Below are 10,904 nucleotides of genomic sequence, written 5' to 3'. Positions count from 1 at the left end.
AGAACATACTAACTAAAGTAAGCTGTGATTTTCTCACTCCAAGTTGCTCTTTCCACAGGCTTCACCTTAACGGCACCAGTGCACTTTATATCTCCTCATGATTCATAAAGAAAGCCTTTATAGAACCGACCTCACCACAGGTACCACAGGCAGCCACTGCCATTCACACAGTGCCAAGCAAGACGGGACAATTGACCTAAAAAATAGACACTATATAAATAATCCAAGGTGTTTCACCTTATTCTTGTTGGCGGTAATGCTCACATATTAATATTTCAGATAATAAAAGGCCCTGTCCTCCCTCTCTCTCTCTCTTTCACACACTTGCATATTGTTGGCTGAGTTATGAAAAGGAAGTGTGACCTGTTTTTTTGTATTAGAGTCAATACAGAAAATTGAACTGAAAATGCTTTTATTTTCACAGTTGTGTTGTTAAAGCTTTTCCACTATACAGTTCTGACATGACCTGCTTTTCTTTTTTTTTTTGCTTTTCCATTAGCAACAGTACCTGCTCTTGTGAGGTCCCAAGCGAGCTGAGCCGATACGTAAAATGTCGGCCGCCAAGAATGCAAACAATGCCTAACTGTAGATAAAGTAAAAACGACTTTAAAATCCTGAAAACATGAGTTAATCTCTAAATAATTTACTCTTCAGTCATATTTTAGTTCAGTGATGTGCAGAAAGTACTGAACTATTCTTTTTAATTAACTGATTCTAACGATTCGGCAAAAATAACTGCTTTGCCCGTCACTAGTTTGTGTTTTTGTGTTTGCGTATAAAACAACTGGACAAATTCCAGTATTTTGGGGGGAGGAACTTTGAGAAGTTAGTTTGCAGGATTTTCCAAAATCACGTGCCGAAGCTTTAGTCGTTGAACAGGTACTATTGTGAAATAAGAAAGTTAATAAGCACATAAAATTCAAACATTAATTATTATTAATTATAAGCTTATGCTAATTGACCCACTCACTCACTCACCACACAACTGCCATCTTTCAAGGCCATGATGCTGATCATGTGTCTCAGCCCAGGTCTCACTGTGGTGAGTCTGCCCCTAACGGCATATACTGAGATGCATTTCACGGTGTGGTGAGATCTGAACAATTCATCTTTTAGCCTTGAGTTGACTCGGTCAGGAGGTTCAATACAATGCCTCACATCAAAGGTTTTGTTTATTCACAGACAGACAACAGGCAACAAACCCCCCCCCCCCCACACACACACACACCCTCTACAAAGCCCACATCTGGTCCCGTGCATGTCGCAAGTCATTAGGGGAGGTGAAGCTCACTATAAACTGTGAAACTCGAGGATTTCTTTGTGTGAGGTCCTTAACATAATGATCTTAGGGATATTTCCCCAAAAGAAGAAACCAGAGTAGCGACACTGATATTAGCATGACTTGAGGGGTCACACAGTAATGTGTCTAGACCGGTCACAGTTTTAGGTCACCAATAAATTAGCAAATGTTGTGATTCATTTATCAAACATACAATACATCTCTTAGAACTGACTGGTTTACTTAGATGGCAGTAAAAATAGAAGCATTTTAATATGCACACGTGTGCTCTCGTCATGATTTACTGTATAATGTGAACTGGGTCGAGCTGGTTTGTCATCTTTAAAGGTGCCATATGTAAGAATGTGGCCAAAACCCGTTACTACATTCAAATTCAAAATACCGAGATCTTTTAGGTTTCGTTTTCTGACGTAACTGGCAACCTGTTGGTTGCTCGGCAGCTGAGACTCTACTGACTGCAATGATTGGTAGACGGCGGTAGGTGGCGCCACATGCCAAAACATGATTTCAAAACAAGTTTTTTTTTTAATGCAAATATTTTTGCATTAAAAAAATGCATTTTGGCTGTGTTGTTGTTGTTGGTGAGTTCAGTTGCTTTAGATTTATTACATAATGCACCTTTAAAAGTAAGTGGGTCCCCACATTGAAGGTTTGTAAAGGTTGGTCCAGACTGACTGGTTTCAAAACACCGTCCATCAGGATATGAACGACTAAAAACCAAAAACATTACTATGTGAGGGGAAAACACTGCGGCTTCCAAAGGTGCTTGAGGTTTCCTGCCTGCAGCCAAACATCAGTTTACCTGAGTGAGTTGGGAAGCTCATTTCACACTTTGAGAGCCCGACACATAACACCATAACAGATTAAAGTGTGCGGCATTATAATGAGTCTCACAGCAGTTTTCTAATAACCTCCCACTTAATGAGCCTCGGTGACTCATGAAAAGCTCTCTGACGAAGCATCTCCTGCAACCCTCAGCCCTGCAGGCTGGAGGACAAACACTTCTCCCAGCGTGTGCTGCACTGCGAGTGTGTTACACAGGAAGCTCGAGCACTCTCGCATCACAGTGACTCTTCATTTTATTCTAATGTTCCGTTACCCTTTTAACCTTTTGCTGCGTCTTGTGGTGCTCGGGCCAAGATGGCGGTGTCAAGTAGCGCAAGCGTGACTTCCTGTATGATGGAGTCAAATGCAAATGTGTGCATTTAATGTACTTTTCCAACCATTACTATTATGTGATGCTACCACATTTAATGATGTATTATCTATGTGGGATTTTAAAATGACACCATGATTCATCCTCTACCTCAGTGTTTCCCAACCCTGGTCCTCAGGGAACACTGCCCCAAAAACACCTGATTTAAATAAATCGTCAGCTCATCATCAAGCTCAACTTTCAGCTTTTGTATTTTTTTTTTTTTTGTTATATTTCAACTTTTGTCAAATTTCTTCACAAAAAAGTGTAATGTTTCAACTTTTGTCTTTTTTCCCCACAATTTTTTTTGTAAAGAAAAAAAAATAATAATGTTTCAACATTTATCTTTAAAAATAAATAAAAAATAAAAAAAATTACAAAAAAAAAAAAAATTATAATTTTTTGGAAACTCGAGATCTCGACTTTGAAACACGAGATTTCAACTTTTTTTTTTTTTCGTCTATTTTTTTTGCTCTGTAATGTTTCAACTTTTGTAAAAAATAAATAAATAAAAATAAAAACATTTAATGAATGTTTCATCTGAATCAGGTGTTTTGTGGAGCAGGGCAACATCTAAAACATGGCATGTTCCCTGAGGACCAGGGTTGGGAAACACTGCTCTGTCTTACTGTAAGTGTGCTGAAGTGAAAGTCACACATATCACACTGCTACAAAAACAGGAACGTCTATCGTCAAACATGAACTCTACCTCTGTTTTCACATTTGCTATAGTTTTAGCAGAGAAAATATACACCTTCACGTCTGTTCTAGTCAACCGTGCATTGTTGCTGGAAACTGCACCAGAGCTGGTGCACAAATGAACACCCACACACACTGTGCACACACTGGCATATACAGCATGACAATTATGCTAAGGCCCATTAAACAATGGCCTTTTTGTCTTTGCTGTAAGTGTAAGTGAGATAAGTTATTTAAGCTCATATAATACCCATCACAGGCGAGCGTCTCATAAATGCCTCACAAAGTTCGAGCTCGTTCGCACATTTTTGACTTTCGGAACGGACAAATATAAACACCTTCAGTGCCGCGCATAAACCACAAGCGAGATGTTTGTGAGAGAGCTTCCTCTCCGTGTGCAGCGCAGTGGCAACCAGTGCTCGGCAGTCACCCACACACAGTGTGCAAAAATACCCTGATGTACATCCTTACTCACCATGATTCACTTTCACACTGTGTGGACAGAAAAAAGTCACTCTGCTGCTGAAACAATGTCAAACACAATACAACTCAGTGTGTGTGTGTGTGTGTGTGTGTGTGTGTGTGTGTGTGTGTGTGTGTGTGTGTGTGTGTGTGTGTGTGTGTGTGTGTGTGTGTGTGCCCCCTCCTCATCTGAACAGCAGGCTAGTGGGATATGCCAGTCAAAGGGGGGAGGGGGGGTGTTGTGAGGACATGGCGAATGTGTGTGTGTGTGTGTGTGTGTGTGTGTGTGTGTGTGTGTGTGTGTGTGTGTGTGTGTGCAGTGGGGGTCTTTGTGACTGAGCGAGTGAGGTAGGAGGAGATGGGGAGAGGGAGGGGGACATAGTGTTCTATTTCTCATAGACCAACAGCTGCTGTCTTTAGTGCAGAGAGAGAGAGAGAGAGAGAGAGAGAGAGAGGGAGAGAGGGAGGAAGAGGGAGGGCTGTGTGGCGTGAGGCAGTGCGTGTGGTGAGTGTTTAGGTGAATCCACAGCCCTCTGGCTCACAAGAATAAAGGATCTTCACAGAGGAAGAGAGAGAGAGAGCAAGAAAAGCAACATAGAGACATTTCCCCCCCTCTCTCTTTTTTTTTAAAAAACATCCTCTGTCTCTCGTTCTTTTTCACGAGCCTCCACTCTGCAGGGTCTGCACTCTCTGTCTCTTTCTTTCTTTCTTTCCCCCCCTTTGCCTTTTTGTCCCTCTCTTTTGTTCCCCGCATCCATCTGTGCTACACCTCGGTCCGGAGAGGAAGGACGGAAAGGAAGAGCAGAGTCAGAGGTATCCTCCTCCTCTCCTGTACGCCCAGCCGGTAAGCTGAGCCAACACTTTTTTTTCTCTTTTTTCTTTTTTGCCTCCCTTTTCTTCTTTTCGATCATTTAAAAAATCTGTCCATCATTGTAGCACTGATAGAAGGACGGGGCTGGAGAGTCCCACCCTGCACAAAAAGATGCTGCAAGCTGGAGAAGGCTGAGGAGGAGAGGATGGAAGATGGATGTGTGGGCTGTTAGGCTGTGTAGATGGAGGCTGCTGCTGCTGCTGGTGGTGGTTGAACGGTGATTTCAGTTGTGAGATGGTGTGTGATATGCCTGTATGGAGTGGATGTAGGATCAGGATCCTGGGGGGGTAAAGTGGAGGGAGTGATGAGTTTGGCCCAGTCACATCAAATCCATGGGGCTGGTCAACTGGGTCTTTTTTTTCCACTGCAGAGCAGAACGGTCACTGCCACTGCCACACACACACACACACACACACACACACATAGCAATCCCTCCACTGTGTTTCAGCAGGAATCCAGTGGACTTTTTTTTTTTATCCATATATTATTAAAACCATCATACGTGCTCATGGATCCACGATTGCATATCAGTCATACCGATTCACTTTAACGCAAAAAACACACACATTACATCAGATATTGCTTGTGTTTGTACAAAAGGTGCAGGAGTCGACACAGTGAGGTGGGTGTTTGAGGTGCGTGTGTGTGTGTGTGTGTGTGTGTGTGTGTGTGTGTGTGTGTGTGTGTGTGTGTGTGTGTGTGTGTGTGAAAGCTGTCCCTGCTAACAGCCTGATAAAAACAATAGCCCCAGATTGCACTGCTGATCAGGAGGGGTGGGCGCATGAGACAAGAGTAGAAAACCGGGGAGGTGGGAAGCAGCGAAGGGGGAGGGCGGGAAAAAAGCTGAATGGAGGGATGAATGAATGTGGGGATAAGGCTTTTCAGACCTGGAGCAGGGAGCAGGGGGGAAAGGGGGTACATGAGGTTGTTAGAGGAAGAGAGAAGAAACCAACTTCCTACGATGTGACTCTGCAGGTCTTTGTGAGTTCAGTGGGAGAGAGGATGGATGGTTGAATAAAAAGGGGTATAAAGTGAAAGTACTTTGAGTGTGTGTGTGTGTGTGCAGGTGGGAAAGAGGAGAGAAAGATAGCGGAGAGGAGGTGTGTATAATTGACAGATCTGATCCCAGACTATCCTTCATGTAATCTATGACTCTGGCCTTAATCCATATGAGTAGATTAAGTGATGATTTGCTGCCATGTTGACTTTTCATCACACAAACAAACACACACACACTTGAGCTTGTGTGTGTCATCCTCTCCTCCGTGAAGGAACAATATGGCTGTAAATACATGTGTATGTACACATGTATTTTTGGTTTTTAAAAAAACCAATACGTATAGTGTATAGACCCACACAAACAGTATATATTAAGCATTTATTTATAATATTATTCTGTATGCAATATATTATGTTAATGTAGCTAGAAAAGAAAATGTTGTGTTGCTTCTTATTATAATATATTACACATTTAAAGATGCTGTGTGGTTGATGAAATGTACACTGTATGGTGATGAATTATAAGAATATATAATGTATTATAACCCATTTACATATATGAATTCAAAGTGAGCTGCATCGACGGTCTAGTTCACGATTGCGCGTGTGTGTGTGTGTGTGTGTGTGTGTGTGTGTGTGTGTGTGTGTGTGTGTGTGTGTGTGTGTGTGTGTGTGTGTGTGTGTGTGTGTGTGTGTGTGTGTGTGTGTGTGTGTGTGTGTGTGTGTGTGCAGAGGTTGTTTTTTTTTTTCTCTCCCCGGTTTGAGATGGAATGGAGGCTGCTGTGGTATTTACTCCGCTGTTGCTAGGACACTCCCTTTGAACATTTTAACCGGGCCGTCTCATTGGCTCGTCGCGATGATGCAAGATTCCCTCACCCCAAATCTTTCCTGCGCGCCCATAGAAACATGCTCGTCTGCATTTCCTTCTCTCTCTCTCTCTCTCCTTGCTCCTTCCCTGCCACTCTTTGTCTCTCAACCCCCTCCATCTACCATCTATCGCTCTCTCTTACTGTCTGTCAGCATCTCTTCTCTCCGTTCCTTCCTCTCGCTCCATCGTTAGGTTAAACATTCATTCATTCATTGCTCATCCTCTCCTTCCAGGCCCCCTGCTCCAATCAGCCTCCATCACCTCGCTACATTCTGTCACTTCCTTCTCCCTCGTCCAGTCAAAAACGCTCACTGCAAAATGGTGTTGACAGCATGTGGCGGTGTCTTCCAGTGCTGCACAATCGCTCTTCCCTGCTGTCTTGCAGGGGATTAGCCCTCTGTGTGTCTCACAATGTCTCGTTTCCTGTGTCCGTATGAGTAGCTGGATCTTATTAGGCTGCTTTAGCATGCGTTTGGGATTATCAGGTTTGGGGGGTTCGTCTTCTACATCCTCACCTGATGTAATGTCTCTATATCGGCCTTTGTATCCCATTATGCCCCTCAACAATATACAGTCAAACTGAGCTGCGTTCATATTATCACAGCAATTACCCACCGCTCACACCTACACACCGGAGCATTTCACATTACAGATGTCTGTAACCTCGTGGCCCCCGTTATTACACAATCGGGAAGGACTGAGAATAGAAAGCGGTGTGTGTGTGTGTGTGTGTGTGTGTGTGATGTTAGAAAAAGGGGAAAATGGAGAAGATTGTCTTGTTTTGCTGCTTTTCCAACCATTTGTCACTTTCGAGGGGCAATGGTGTGTAATCATCTCCTCCGGCCTGCAGTGGACGAGACGCCGCTGAGGTCACGGCGGCCTCAGCTGACACTCCGTGGCAGAAGAGTGACACTTACAGCGACAGGGAGATGTGTGCAGTTCATTCCAAAGTGTAATGGTTCGTGTCTGGAAAAGCGTTTTGTCAAAACACTTTGACACGTAGGATTGTAATAGGAAAAGCCTCAGTGATAATAGGAGTGGCTTGGTGTGAAAAGTCATTATATAAACTACAGGCAGCTGTTGCGCCCCCTTTTCGGTGTATTACCAATTTTTAAATATCTCTCTGAAATGACTTCATTTGGCAAATAGCTTGGTATTTAACCATAAACCATCTTTGATCATCTGCACACACACCGACTTTTAATGCTTGAGTTATTTCACGGCAGATTATGTCTCTTTTCTACTTTTCTAGAGGAGCTTATGAGACAGATTTGCGTTATGAGGCACAGGGACGGCCATTTTGCTTTAAGCCTAATTAAAACACAACGTCGTCCATATGTGGCACAGCTGGTTTCCTTCAAACTGCCTGAAAATCCGCGTTTCAGCTCCACACTTCTAATCTCATCGACTGGACGAGCCATTTTTCCAGCGACAACGTCTGTCATTCAAACATCTGTCAACTCCAGCTTGTCCGAGAGGTCGTCTTCGTTTTTTAATTTGACATTAAGAGGTTCGGGTCAGACTCTGGGCTTGAATCATTTATGAATTTTAGATGTGTGAATTTTGATCCATATCATCATAATCTTGTGGTTTTTAATCCACTGTTGTCAGGAATCAGGGATTACATTTAGACTATAGATGATCCTGTTAATGGACCACAGGGTGGTACCCAGTCCAGATATACAGTATATGAAGGCTTACTTATATCTTAAATGTGATATAAATAAGTCTTTTTAATTCTAATGAAATATAAAAATGTTCTTCTTGACAGATTATTCAGGCCTCTTGTTTTAAAGAAACAATGACACTGAACTCGATTAAGAGTCATGACTAGTGAGTTTCCAACGGTGGGATTCTTTAATTTAACACATTTGAAGTGGCGCACTGAGTCAGTCAAACAGTAGATTAACACAGTGGTGCGATTTAATGCTCCACGACAAAGAAGCCACTATCTGATAATGTTTGAAAAGTCCTGTTAAACCCCTGTTATCATCCTTGTTATGATTCTTATGAAGTGTGATATTACAGTCAATCACACACAGAAATCCTCTCAATCATCCATAACAAGGACTTTATGGATGTAATCGTATGACCTCAACTCAATCAGTCAATCAGGTCATATTTAAGATCAATGTAGTCAGTTCTGTGTGTAGGTGAAGTTATTATATTTTTTTGGCCCCGATGAAAGGATGAGGAGAGCGGAGTGGGAGAAGAGGAAGAAGAGCAGAATCATAATTGGTGAAGAGGCAAGAGATGCAGTTAGTGATGTTAACTCAATCAAGGCTGCAGCTCTTTTAATCAGTGCAGGGATAATATACTGTACGCAAGTGTTTGATTAGGCTCAAGATAAATACACTTAAAACACTACTTAAAGTTGACAGTGGTCACACATATGCAACTCACAAGCACGTCTGAAGTCATTCTTGCAAGAATCAAATAGAGACGTATGAATATAGTATCAGTATTATTCCCACACAACTGAATTGTTTACGGAAAAAGGTATATAATTACCATAAATAAAATTAAAATAAATAAAACTACAGAGCCTAAAATGTAAAGAATACTGACATTAGTCACGTCTCAATCATAACCACCTTTTGACTCATTAATGTTAGCTCGCGCTGGATTAAAATAGCAACCAACTGACTTCCTTGTCTTATCTGCCTTTGTGGTATTTGGCAAGTGTCGAATGCAGTTTCACATAGTGGCCTTGGTGTCGCTCGGTTGCCAGGTTTGCACACAAGGCCGCGTAAGCAGACACTCTGTGTTTTATGAGTTTGAAAAACAAATTGTGACGTTAACGCCCTCAGTATTTGAGAAAAGTCTAAGATGAGGCGAATTCTTTTACAAACAAGCAAAACTCAAGTCACTAAATATACTACACTAAATATAAATGCCTTAACACTCCCTCAAGAACATTATTAGGAGAGTTTGTGCATTCGCACAACAAAACATATACAAAAGCAAGCGCGTGGAACTGATTCATTCACAGGTTTAAAGCTCCGTTTCAGTTTCATTTCCCCCACACGTACAGACTCACAACTGCTCTGGATAAACGGTTAAATGGTGAACATGTTGACGCCGCAGTCCACCGATGTTTTGACAAGAGAGTCATTATCTCCGGGCGACAACGAGAATGGAATGAGAAAAACACGGAACCTGTTGTTTTTTAAATACACTTATGACACAGAGAGGATTTGAGGATGTTTTTTATAATCCACTGTCAGCACGCAGCAGTGTTGACTGTGTCATGTTGTTTGTTGTCATTGATGGACAACATACATAGCACCTATGGTCATTTTAGTATGATGTCACTGCTGTCACCGTCCAGGTGGACACACAATCAGTACTTATTGTACCAACTACTGTGACATCTAAAGTTAAAGCAACACTATTAGAGTGTTTTTAGGATCACGTACACAATTAAATATAAAACACAATCAAAACTCAATACACAAAGGAAGAAATGTAACAAAACATTCAACTTATTTTGATTTAGTGTTTTACACTTAAATGTGACTGATTTGTATATAGTTTGGAAGTTTAGAGGTGATTATATCGCTTGTGATGTCATTCATTGATTTTGTAAGACAGGAAAGATGTTTCATATTATGTGTACATGGGTTTTGTGTCAAACTCTAGGCCAAATCCGTCCCACCATACAGTTGTAGTTGGCTTGAGAGAGATAATATGTGACATATTTCCTGCTCTTCCATTGACACACTTATCTTATCAAGTCACCTCGCCTGGGTCATTTAATGGAATTAAAAAATAATAATAATAATAATAATTAGCAACAAGTTGGCCCAGCAAACTGAGTAAACAAATAATAACATTATTATTGTTATTTTCTGTCTTTCTTTTTCTCAAAATTATGAAAGTTGAAGTTTCGAAGAACTTAACTAAACTTTGTATTTGAATTAGAGTTGTTTGCTCACTGTGACTGGATTTGGTGACGTCACATTGCAGTGCTTTTGTTGTTGTTTTTTCGGCCAATCAGCTGCCTCAATCAGATGCGCGTCAATCAGCTGCGCGTCAATCAGCTGCGTCAGTCACAGAGAAAACACATGGCTACTTTAATATGCAGCAGGGGCTGCTGCCCGTCACTGCTGCTTCGAGAAGCTTCTGTGTGTGTTCACCGCTGAATGAAGATGGACAAGGAAAAACTCAGAAGAACTTAAATCGTGGCTGTACTTCTTTCTTAGCGAAGACGTTAGTGTTAGCGGTAGCATTTAAGCTAGCGGACGTTATGCTAACTCGCTAGCATAAAAGTTAGCAGACTTCATGGGGCAAACTTTCTCCAGAGCTTATGTACAACAAATGCATGGATTATTTCGCGGCCGAAAGAGAGCAGGACATGATAAAAAGTGGACAGCTCCAGGAACAGTCACAGTAGTTACTTCTTAGATGACGACATGGACGCCAGCACCCAGAGCCTCTTATTAACCTTCTGTCTTCATACGGGGTGAGTTGTTATTACGTTGTTAATCTATGTTACGTTAGTGTTCAT

Source organism: Microchirus variegatus (genome assembly GCF_963457635.1).
Source record: "Microchirus variegatus genome assembly, chromosome: 13".
NCBI lineage: Eukaryota > Metazoa > Chordata > Actinopteri > Pleuronectiformes > Soleidae > Microchirus > Microchirus variegatus.
This window is presented reverse-complemented; position numbering follows the sequence as displayed.